This window comes from Rhincodon typus, chromosome 9 (genome assembly GCF_021869965.1).
Source record: "Rhincodon typus isolate 14 chromosome 9, sRhiTyp1.1, whole genome shotgun sequence".
NCBI lineage: Eukaryota > Metazoa > Chordata > Chondrichthyes > Orectolobiformes > Rhincodontidae > Rhincodon > Rhincodon typus.
The window spans coordinates 56,979,988-56,992,535 of NC_063340.1; the positions used below are offsets into that span (position 1 = coordinate 56,979,988).

The following is a 12,548-nucleotide window of genomic DNA, read 5'->3' on the forward strand; positions in this document are numbered from 1 at the left end:
AACAGTTGGGTCAAATCATAGTCATGTGGTTTTATGTAGTTTATGTAAAGACAGCCTCTCAAGTTAACAAATGTGTAGAAAAAAATAACTAATAGGATTCTAGTTTAATCTTGTGAGGTATGGAATGTAAAAGCCAAAAGCTAATTATGAGTCCATGTAAAACTTTAATAAGAGCTCAATTAGAATATTATGTGCAGTACTAGGAAGTATGATGAAGCTTTAAAGAGAGAACTATGCATATTCACTCAGCTGCTGCCTGGTAATGAGGAAGAAAAATACTAAGGAATATTTTTTTAAAGCATGTATTTAGTTATTGCTAGAAAAATGCATACTACAGAGTGTCATGATGAAAGTGTTTAAAATTATAGAAGGACAGGACGGGTATATAAAATTAGACAAAATTTGCCATACTGTAGGCTTTTTACAATTTTCTCCAGTGGAGATCTGTTAAAGCTGATTAGGGTTGATGTTATTCAAATGTGTACCCCTACAGATGGAAGCTGACTCTTCAAAGCTCTAAAAGAAAGAATGGTCAGCCCAAAGCTAACCACTTTTATTTGTCAGGAAATATAGCTAGTTCAAGAGAAGCAAGAGCAGAAATACAAAAGTGGTGAATCTGCAAGCAACTCTTTCTGTTTGTACCACACAATTTGTTTTCAGAGACCATTGACAAAGCATTAGCACCAAGAGATCTAGGATACAGGATTGGAGAAACTTACACAGAAAAAATGTGACTGTGGATTTTAGTTCCACAGTTCATAACTAAGGTGGGCATTATGTTAACATAATCTGGAATAGATAGATGAAGGAAAAGGGATTGAACGAATATGAGAACAGTCTAAGTGTGATTAGAGCTATTTGATTTAAAACAGGGTGAATGCCAATATGGACTGAATGTATCGAATAGTCTGAGTTATGTTTAATCACTAACGTTTCTATTGGCCTTTGATTGAGTCGAAAAGTCAGTAACTATCACATCATGGATCCCTGCCAGGTCAAACCAAGATGACATAGTCTATTAGATCATTTTATCACATTTCAATAGTTGTTAATTATTAATTTATGTGGTTCTGCTTACTTTATGGCTTTCAACACATAGAAGAACCAGAACATTTTTGTTTGCTTAGTCCCTCAAGGCTGAGGAAATATTTGGACACCAGAAAATGACAACATGCTTATGGACCCACATTAAATTTACCACAACAATAAAACTCTCTACAACTCCTTCATGAAACTTATTTAAAGTACACCAGAATGGGGAAAAAAAGTTGTACTGTATATACTGTATAGAATATGCTTATTGTATCAAGAACATGGATAAGCACTGCTAGTGAATTTTTTTATTTTTTTGTTGGCATTTTTGCATATTGGCATCCTGCAGAAATCAAAATACACTGTTTCAAGATGATCTTTTCAAACAAAAATGTGTTCATCCAAGACCCACCACAAAGCCAACTAGATTCTCAGGAGTTTCTTCAGAAGTCAGTGCCAGAGAGTTTGTCCAGTAACATGTTCACACCCAAGATATTTGGCAACTTTCAGTTATTCTGAGCCATGAATAAATAACTTGGCTGTAGTGTTGTTTTCTAAAAAAAAAAAATTATTAAATAAGCAATTGCATCCTGGCAGTCAACTATTAATTGTGACAAATATACTTCAATGTCTTTCATATTAGGCTTAAATACTGTTGAAACTAATTGAATTGATGCAGAATAGGTGCCTCATCAATGTCATTGTATACACAAACTGAATCTCAAAGGAACAATACAACAAATCCTCAGGAACAGGCTCAGATAGACTAATCAATTTGTTCCATTTCTTCTGTCTGAATTATCACCCAGAAGAGCCAATTCCCCAAGAATAAAATTGGGTAGATGCTATGTTGGTGAACCTTTATGGTTCTTGAGACCAGTAATCCAAAATCACAAACAAAATACAACAGTTATTTTGAATAAGTGAGCACATCTAGTAAAAATTTACAGAATGGCAATCCTAGAGCACAAATTCAAAATAAAAAGAAATTAATGTTTGCTGCAGAAATGTTGATTATTCTTTTTACCCATATGGGATACATCTTCCTAATGCATTAATTTCAGTAGTTATGAACACTTGATGCTCCCAGTTCATATGAATTAGCTAGGTGGGGTAAAAATACCCTGAAAAGCCCAACAAACTATAAATGAAACTTAGCATTTTTAATTTCTGCAAATAACAGCAATTGAAATACTTTTAATAGGTCTAGTTCAATCAGGTTATGATTGCTTTGGACAAACCCATCAACGATTATAATCTATTTCAAACAAACAGCAAGCTAGAGAACTGAAATTAAAATAGTGCACATCAATCCATCAACATGTAAGCCAGAAATCAAAGTGGAAAGAGGACATGTATTAATGCCAAAATAATAGGAAACAGAAAGAAAAAACAAATTGAGTTGTAAGGGAAGGAATTCAAACTTTCCATCTTTGATGGATGCAGTGTAAGCATCTGTGAAAATATGTCAAGTATTTTAATTTTAGTCTGTTTGGTCCTCCAAATATTCTGAAACTCTATTTAAATTGACACTGGGGTCTTGACATTTTCAACACCTGAAATGAAGTAGAGGAGCAAGGGTCATATTTTAGTGTGAAAGATAAGCAGTCAGATGAATGGCTGTTCCAGCCACAGTTTAGAGTGTGTAAAGTGGGATAGAAGTGAGAGAGAATAAAGAGGCTAGGATAAAGAAATCTGAAGATGAGGGTGTGAACTCAGTGGATCAGACTCATATTAAATATTAATTGCCCAGTTGTTCTGTTTCCAGTGATCAGGCAGGTTTAAAATTGTCTCCCGTTTATAGAAACAAGTGAGTAGCAGCATAGAAAAGAGCTTGTACGGTGTCACAGCTGTCCAGAAATCTGCCTTCCAGTAGATTATTGGAACTGCTGAGACATCACAGAGGGGAAGAGTCAATGGTTCCATTTAACTTGGCAGTAGACGTTGCCTTTGACAAGGTTCTGCATGATAGACTGATGAGCACAGCACAGGATTCAGGGAGAGCTTGTCAATTGGATATGAAATTGGCTTGATAGTGGCAGACAGCGGGTGGAGGTGGAAGGTTGATTTCGACTGGAGGACTCTGACCAGTGGTATTCCAAAGGGGTCGGTGCTGGATCCACTGTTACTTGTCATTTATATAAACAATTTAGATGAGAATTTAGGAGGAGTGAACACTATGTTTGCGAATGACACCAAAATTGTTGATAGCATATAGTTGATAGCAAGGAAGGTTATCTGAGATTACAAAGGGACTTTGATCAATTGGGCCAATGGGTTCAGGAGGGGCAGTTGGAGTTTAATTTGGACACATGTGAGGAATTGTATTTTGGTAAAGCGGACAAGGGCAGGTCTTATATAGTTAATGGTGGGGCCCTGGCTAGCATTGTCAAACACAAAGACCCAGGGGTTCAGGTACATAGTTCTTTGAAAAAGTTGTCACAGGTAGACAGGGTGGTTAAGAAGGTATTTAGCATGCTTGTCTTCTTTGCTCAGACCATTGAGTATAACAGCGGGGACATCGTGTTGAGGTTGTACAAGATGTTGGTGAGGCCATTTCTGGAGTACTGAGTACAGTTCTAGTTGCCCTGCTATAGAAAGGATATCATTAAATTGGAGCAGGTTCAGAAAAGATTTACTGGAAATGGAAGGTTTGAGTTATAAAAATAGGCTGCACATGCTGGGACTTTTTTCACTGGAACGTAGGAGGTTGAGGGGTGACCTTATACAGGTTTATAAAATCATAAGGGTCATAGATAAGGTGAGTAGCAAAAGTCTCTTCCCTGGGATGGGGCAATTCAAAGCAAGGGAGCATATTTTTAAGGTGTAATGTTCTCTATCATCTACTCTAATGATATGACCAAAATATTGTACTTGTTTCTTTTCATTATGATCTAATTTACTCTTTCCTCCAGCCATTTCCAGCACCTCATCATAAGCCTTTTTGATTGCGCTGAATATGTGAAATATCCTCCTACACGTCCCCATCTTGAATGCTTGTAGCTTTTATCAGTAGTCTTTTTGTTTATTGCCCATGTCTCTAAAACATATGATTTCATTGAGACATTGTAACTCAAAGCATAATGCAGGTTGATGGACAAACTATTACCATGCTTAACAATTGGTAACAGCATTGTCTGATCATTAGGGTCAATTTGGCTGCCCTTCACAGAGGGCTTCAAACTGTCTTTGAAGCATTTTCTTTGTTCTTCCCCAGAACATTGGCCACTACAGTTAGAAAAATAGGACCAAGATAGGGAGATGTGTTTTGGTCATCCAGAGACAGAAGGGTCTAGGCCCGAAACGTCAGCCTTTCTGCTCCTATGATGCTGCTTGGCCTGCTGTGTTCATCCAGCCCTGCACCTTGTTGTCTCGGATTCTCCAGCATCTGCAGTTCCTACTATCTCTGATGCAAAATACATTATTTGGCTGAGGAGGTGTGTGTTAATATACGAGGTTTGTTTCAGCAAAATTCAAGGATAGACTGAGGTTTTTGTACGCCAAATTTAAGTGTGCTATCCAGAAACTAGATCATGTTTTTCAAAGGTTGTCAATTTAGTTTTGGCACGGAGGCAACTGGGGTTAAAGTGTTTTCCATCCAGACCATCAAGACAAAGTTAGAAGTTAGATGACACCAGGTTGTAGTCCAACAGATTTATTTGAAATTACAGGCTTTCGAAGCATTGCCCACCTTCCTTTCCCATTACACCTCCAAGATTTCTATATTCCCCAATCCATCTCTACTCTTCTTTCCTGACTGCTCTAGTCCTATTACCACCCTCTTCCTCCTTTTGTCAGCTAGCAACTTCTAGGTGCAAGAAGTCAATGTCACATTAGTAAACATTCCTAACAGGAGCCTCAGATGGGAGGTTGGCTTCTGTGCTGGTCAGGGCTACGCACACAACTTTCTGTAGTTTCTTAAGTCTTCAGGCACAGCATTTGCTGTAACAGGCTGTTATGCACCCAGATAGACTGCTTTCTATTGTGCATCTGTAGAAATTGGTGAGGGTCCTTATGGACATGCCGAATTTCCTAAGCCGCCTGAACAAGAGGAGACCTTCTTGACCATCGCATCTACGTGGGAAGCCCAGGACAGATTGTTGGTTATCGTCACTCCTAGGAGGTTGATGCTCTCGACCCTCTCCACCTCAGCTCCATTGATGTAGATGGGGGTGTGGGGGTGGGGTCCTCCACCTTTCTTCCTGAAGTCAATGATCAGTTCTTTTGTTTTGCCGATACTGAGCGAGAGATTGTTGTCACCGCACCACGACACTAAGCCCTCCATCATTTGAATGGCGTGATGAGACTCTCACTAGTAAGTGGCACAAAGCCCATTTCCTAGTGTTTACATTTCACCATGATCTATTACCGTCTCACTTACATGGAGTTTTTACACAACTAGAAAGTTGCATGAAAGAAATGAGTAGGTGTCTATTCCTGACATGCAAGTCAGAGCAGTTACATGATGGCTCCAGCTTGCTGCTTGCTCCTCCAGGCCTCCCCATCTTAGGGCATGCTCCATGGGTATTGACTACCTGCAACACCTCGCTGTCCACAGAGAGCGGCACTGGACACGCACCAGCCATATCATGCCAACATGGCTGATCTCCCACCCATTGAAAATACGGTTCTCCACCTCAATACTGAATCTCGAAAGTCAGGTGTCACACAACCCTAAAATTTCTTCTCAAGTTCTGACTGCGGAGTTAACCAACTGTTCATCATCTCTCACGAAGTCCCAAATTAATTATGCACCTACTGACTCAAAATTTCTTCCTGAGTTCTGATGGGAAAGAGCCAGTGCTATTAATCATCTCCTAAACATTATAGCTTCACGTGGAGCCCGCCTCCAACTCAGTCTGTCTTCTTTGCCAACTGACTGTGACTTTGCAACTGTTCTTCAGTGACCCCTGTGATGTGACTTAATGAAAACCTTGCAAACTGCCCCACTCTTATTGCTAGGCTGAACCAAAGGCCATGACCAGTGGTAAGACATGAATGTAGCAATCCCTTGGAATGATCTGTTCTCTGAATGTTCCAGTGCTAACTCAACGCTGGCTCTGACTGCACAAACTGCATACGAGAAAAAGGAATTTATCACATAACACACTTCATCCCCTAGGTTACCATGAAATCTTTTGTTCAAACTGTAAGCTCACATATTTTTCATAAAAGTTATTAATGAACTTACTTCACTTTGTTGTGCAGTGTTTCAGCATTTCTAAAATACACTGTTTTACTTTCAATTTTTGGTAGTCTTCTAACCGAGCACTGGCAGGTTATTTAACAGCATTGTTCCAACTCCGCTCCTGCTTTTATCCAACACCATTGGGTGGTCTAGCTCTGGTAACTTCAACATACAGAAGGTCCTTGTGCATGTGACCATTTTCCATTCTGCAGGAATGCCCTGTTGAGTGACATCTCACAGTCTGTATACCTGTAAGAGACATGCTCATGATATAATCACTGTATCTCGGCATGTGCCTTGTAGGTATAAGTACTCATAATTCATCTGACTCTGGGATCACTTGAAGAATGCACCTCTATTGCAATTGAAAGCTAATGTTAGCCCAGACACTTATATGCCTATGAATGCTTTGTTTACATCTAACTGTAATAAATGTCACCTAGATTCTTCAACACCAGAATTTCCACACCCAGCTTCTTATATTACTGAAAGTAACTTAGCATTGCTGCATCAGGTAAAATACTTTTTCAGTTGCAAATTCACACCATGCCCAATCCATCAAAGCTGCATCTGCTTGTTTGTGCAACACTTGGGAGCTCTGCCTTTTGAGATGGCTGCTGCAGTTATGATTGCCAGATGTACCATAATCCGTCACATACAGCAAAGATGCCTGTGGTCAGGCAGAACAAATTACAGGCATGGGAGAGACGGTACAAGAGTCTTTGTAGCTGAGTTGCTGTGTGGGTAACTAGTGCAGCATCCTAGATGTGAAAAAGTTCTCTGATCAGGATGTGATGTGTCTTCAACTTCATTTTCAGTCTTAATGAATTGTAAAGCTTGTTGTCTTGCCCAGTGGTTAATTGGGCTCCTTATCCACATCTGCAGAGAAGGTATAGCTTCAGAACAGGGAAAAGATTCTAAAAGAGTTGGGACTAGGGCACAGCTTTGTTTCACTCCATTCTTCACCCTGAAACTGTTGCAAGCAAAAGGAGTAGATGAGACTGAGAACTTTTGGTGAATGATTATTTTTTTTCCTAAATGTTATAGAGTCCTGACATTGAACTCTTTCTGTATCGCCTTCAACTCCATGCCCATTTCTTTGGACAAGAGTCCTCTCCCTGTCCCAGAGACCCATTCACCCACCTCTAACACTGTCCCTCCACCTGGACCCCTCCTTCTGGCTGTTTACCCGCACTCGAACTGTTCATCAAGTACTGTCAATGTGACATTTATCGCCTCAATTTCTCTGCATGCCACCACCCCACCCCCACCTGCCCCCAGTCATTTGAACCTATCTCTCTCTGAACTGACTGCACTCCATGCTCTGAGATCCAACCCTGGCTTTGTAATTAAGCCTGCCGAGAAGGGTGGTCCTGTTGTTATATGGTGGATTGAACTCGACATTGCAGAGGCTGCGTGCCAGCTCTCAGATACCTCTTCCTATCTCCCAATGAACCATGATCCCACCATGGAAAACCAGGCTATTGTGTCCACTATGGTCACTAATCTCATCTCATTTGGTGTTCTTATAGAGTCCTGCCGTTCTGATGGTGTCATATGCCTTAGTGAAATGTAGGAAAGTAAGGTAAAGGCTTTTACCATGTTCTTACATTTCTCTAGCAGCTGGAATATGTCGAACATAGAACAAACATAAAAATTGAAACATACAGCATAGGAGCAGGCTCTTCAGCCCACCATGTCTGCCCTAACCCTGATGCCATTCTAATCTAATCCTATCTCCCTGCACATGGTCCTAACCTATCAGGTACAGGGAATCAGTTTAAATCCATTTGTGTTATAGTCTTTGACTTAATTATTTCCTTGCATTTTTACATTAATTGACAACATTTTTAAATTAAATATAGTCAAAAAGAGAAACTGTTTGCAGTGCTAGAAGACTAAGTAATCAGAGAACCCAGATTTAAGCAATTAAGGAAAAACCAGAAACAACAAGAGGTGAAAATAACTTCAATCAAATTGTGATGAGTCAAATGAAGGTAACTCAGAACTTTGTCCTGACAAAGATGTCAGCCGTTCCAGCCGGCAGAAGGAAGTCCATGATTAAAAAAAGTTCTGGACTGGTAATTCCAGATTCACCAAACTTGTGCACTCTTGTCATATGATAATGCCAAGTGATTGGAGTGGAGTCAGGTCATGCTAGAGTGCAAAACTGCCTTTTCTGTGTCCTGAATGAATATGCTCCAAGAGATTTTTTTTTTAATTGATGAAATTGGACTGTTTAACTGTCTTTCACCATATTTCTTTTTTAATGTATAAAGGTGAAATGATGGAAAGTGAAGAAAAGAACTTGTCACTGTTATGGTCTGTGTCAACTAGGATGGCAGTGAAAAATTGTGATAAGAAAATCCAAGACGCCCCATTGCTTTGCAAGGTTAAGGCACCACTCACACTGTATGGGGCTACATTCCACCCAAATGACCTGGAGCATTTCTGGGGCATGGACCAGGAAAGTGGATAAAATGAATCAACAGAAAGAAAAGATTGTTATCATCCTGATGACCCTGAAGAGCCAATGAAAGCCCACTACTCACCTGCCTGTTTCCCTAGTTGAAGCTGAAAAGACCGCAGAAATGCTTTGGGGTTTCATACTGTAACACAAAAACGTAGAAAACATGTTGTTACTGCAGCCAAACATGATAGCCTCCTCCAAAGACAGTATGCTGAACGGAAAAAGATTACCAAGTTTTCCAGGCTTCTTCTGTACTAGGTATCGTAAGGAATGAACAAATCAAGAAATAAAAGACATTTCTCATACATTTACTGTGTCACCGTGTCATTTGCATTTTTAACATACAATGCATTTGTGCACAAATTGGGTTACACAACGGCTTCCTTTATTGGCCATCTTAAAGCTCCTGTCAACAGGCTCCCTTTGAATTGACTTATCACAATTTCATTATATACAGTAATTTGTTCTGACTAAGAAAATACTTCCTGAGATGCTGGTGAAAGCAGATTCAGTAACAACTTTAAGAAGGAAATTGGAAAAATGCCTGAATGGGAAACATTAACAGGGTGAAAGAGAAAGGATTGGGAAGTGCAAGTGTAATTGAATAGCTCTACCAAAGATCAAACATAGGCACAAAGGGCTGAATAGCTGCATCATTCAATTGTGGTGGTAAAGTGTTTTTTTATTAAACATGCTTAGGATAACGGGTAATATTTTAAAAATTTTTTAGTAAAGCATTTTCAACTGCAGTAGTTTGATTACTTTAGAGGGGTCTAACCTGTTAGAAATTTAATGAATAATAATAAGGGGAGATGATGGCCCAATGGTACTATTACTAGACTATTAATGCAGAGACCCTTGTAATGTTCTGGGGATCCAGGTTCAAATCCTCCCCTGGCAGATGGTGGAATTTGAATTCAATAAATATCTGGAATTAGTTGTTCAATGATGACCACAAAACCATTGTCAATTGTCAGAAAAACTCATTTGATTCACCAATGTTCTTTAGAGAAGGAATCTGTGTCCTCACCTGGTCTGGTCTACACATGACTACACACAACAGAAATGTGGTTGATACTTAACTGCCCTCTGGGCAATTAGGTATGGGTAACAAATGCTGACCTGGCCAGTGACATCCACATCCCGTGAATGAATTTAAAAAAAGCTACTAGTGAGCATCGATCTATATTTGTTTACGTTTGGGAAAAACCAGTAACTCACGAGTTTTATATCAAATCCTTTGCTTTTTTAAGAGCTTCAATTATGATTTTGTCATGTCTATGAGTATCCATGTGAATACTTCTGTTGTATGCTGCTACATGTTTTTTCACTGATGGTTCAACACCACTTGTGTCACAATTGTGAGGATTATAAGATTATCCTGTACCATGTTTAGGATTGTATCTTTTGGTTTATAAAATTACTGTATTTTGGGACTGTATTTATAAATGTAGGCTAAATTACAAGGAGTCATGTGACCTGAATGGCTTTTTGACAGACTAGGTGTTTAATTGACAGAGATCTGAGGAAGATAGTAGATTAATTTGTTAAGAGGGAGGTTCAAGGTATTTATGGTTGGGTAGAATGACACCAATTTCTAATAATGCTAAGTCTCCTACAGTGGAGAAACATATTATAGATACTAAGTTGTGCTAAAAAGTCTCCCTTTTTATCGGAGATGAAAGGAAGTTGAGATCGAGGATAACAAATCAACAAGTTTTCTTGGATATAAAGCTAATTTTGCACTAGAATAGGAAGAAGAGGAAGCCACTTTGAAATCAGGTTTCAGACTTTAAATCTAGGTTTCATGAGCAGTAGTTGCAATTTTACCTTTTGTGGTCTGTAGGCAACTCATAAATAAGCACTAACAGGTAGAACCACCTGAAACAGAAAAAACTGATTCTATTGTGCTGCATGCAGAACGCAGATGGAAGTTTAGCCTCAGAATGGTGGCCAAGTTTGTGAGTTATCAATAAAGTTATTCCTATTTCTAAAGTAGAAGCCGCTAAAAAAAAGAATATAATGTTTAGTCAACAGTATTTTCCGTCATTTAAACATCAATTTTTAAAATATGAAACTTTGATGTGGTATTCTCTCAGTTATTGACTGGAAATTTCAATTTTTCTTTAAAAATTTTAACTCGCCATAGAAATCACAATAACTGGGGGTCTATAGTTTGTCCTGACTCCCTTGGGCAATTCTATGTGAAATCCATGTAGCTATACAATCTTAGATTGATAATGCCCTTAACATAATCAAAAAAAAAGTTCCAACACACTTTCCTTGAGCATTAGAAGATGAAATATGACACCAAGCCACATAAGGAGATATTAAGACAAATTAGCCAAGTATATTTGAAGTAGGGTTAAAGGAGGAAAGTAAGGTAGAGAGGAAAAGACGTATTAAAAGAACTCCAGTGCCTAGGGCCTTGGCAACTGATGATTCCATAAGAAACTAGAATTAGAGGATGTCTTGGAGAGTTATATATAAAAGGTACTTGCATGTTTATAGTGCCTTTCACAATCCCAGGATATTGATATATATACACAACAGGAGGGGCTGTTGTAATATATTAAGTACGACAGCAAATTTGCACGCAGCAAGCTCTCACAATCAGGGATATGATATTGACAAGATAATCTGCTTGCAGGGTTATGATTGCGGGATAAATACTGACTACAACCAAATTAGGGATCACACTCTGTTCTTCTTCAAAGTGGTATGATGAAATATTTTATGCCTGTCTGAGATCTCAGATTTTGTCCTGAACACCTGTTTTCAAATCATTTATGTACATCAAAAAAGCAAGGGTCTTAACACTGATCCCTGTGGAGCATCGCTTTCAACTCGTCTCCAGTTTGAGAGATCCCCACCTATACCTCCCCTCTGCTTCCATCAGTCGCAAATATTTCTAAATTGCTGACCAACCTGCCATGTGGCACCGTATCAAATGCTTTCTGAAAATCCAACTAACACCCATAGCAGTACGCCCATCCACTTCCTGTGTCATCTCGCCAAAGAACTGAATTAAATTTATCAGACACGATCTGCCCTTGACAAAGTCATGTTGACTGTCTAGTAGTAGCTTTTTTTTAAAAGTGTATATTTATCTTATCCTGTATTATGGCCTCAATTATAGCCACTTGACCCATATTCCCAAGACTTGTTGGCCAATATTTCATCCTGAAGTCACACTGCTTCCGCACTAATTATAAAGTCAAAATACTCATTACTGAAATGAACGATGCTTGAATGTCAACAAAACAGACCTTTTCCCCGTCATTTTTCAACATTTTTGTATCGAGTAAACAGAAATGTTAAACGAAAACGACAAGAAAACTCAATCTTTTTTAATATCCCTTCCCCAGGTTGCCCAAAGCAGTGTTCTGGCGATTTATGCTCAATTCCTGGAGGGTCCAGACCTATCATGGAGAGTTGACAACCCTAGTGCAGTCAGGAGTACTGCAAGTGGTCGTGTTCCTGCTGCTGGATTAAAAGTTCCCCGGTTCAAGTCCCACCTGCTCCAGAAGTGTGTAATAACGTCTCTGAAAAGGGTGATCAGAAAATATCTACAGTCGATAGGCCTTGGTATAACACTTCATCCAAAAAGACTCTCTAACAGTGCAGCACTCCCTCAGTAATGCAGTGATAGCCCGGATTTGCAAGGTCAGGTAATGGGGACAATATGAAGAGAAAGAAACTTGGTCGCTGACAAAGAAAATGATGGTACCAGCGAAAAGAAAACAAGCCAGGGTAAAAAGGCGCGCATGCGCATAACTACACCGGCGACAGACAGTCAGCGTTTTACGTCATGGTGCATCGTGACGTCATGATGCTGTGGTTTCCCGGCGACGTCAA

At 39.3% G+C, this 12,548-nt stretch overlaps 1 long non-coding RNA gene across 2 annotated transcripts; it reads right to left on the minus strand.

The window, feature by feature from the left end:
• Window positions 1-1,325: 1,325 nt before the first annotated feature.
• LOC125484056 lies at window positions 1,326-12,540 on the minus strand. Of its 2 annotated transcripts, XR_007262928.1 has the most exons (4): window positions 12,209-12,540; window positions 8,773-8,829; window positions 6,224-6,469; window positions 1,326-1,586 (listed from the first exon to the last, which is right to left on the minus strand). It is a non-coding gene; the product is annotated as an uncharacterized LOC125484056 (long non-coding RNA). The 2 variants fall into 2 exon arrangements; XR_007262927.1 differs by lacking the exon at window positions 6,224-6,469 and having other exon boundaries at window positions 12,209-12,432.
• Window positions 12,541-12,548: the final 8 nt, after the last annotated feature.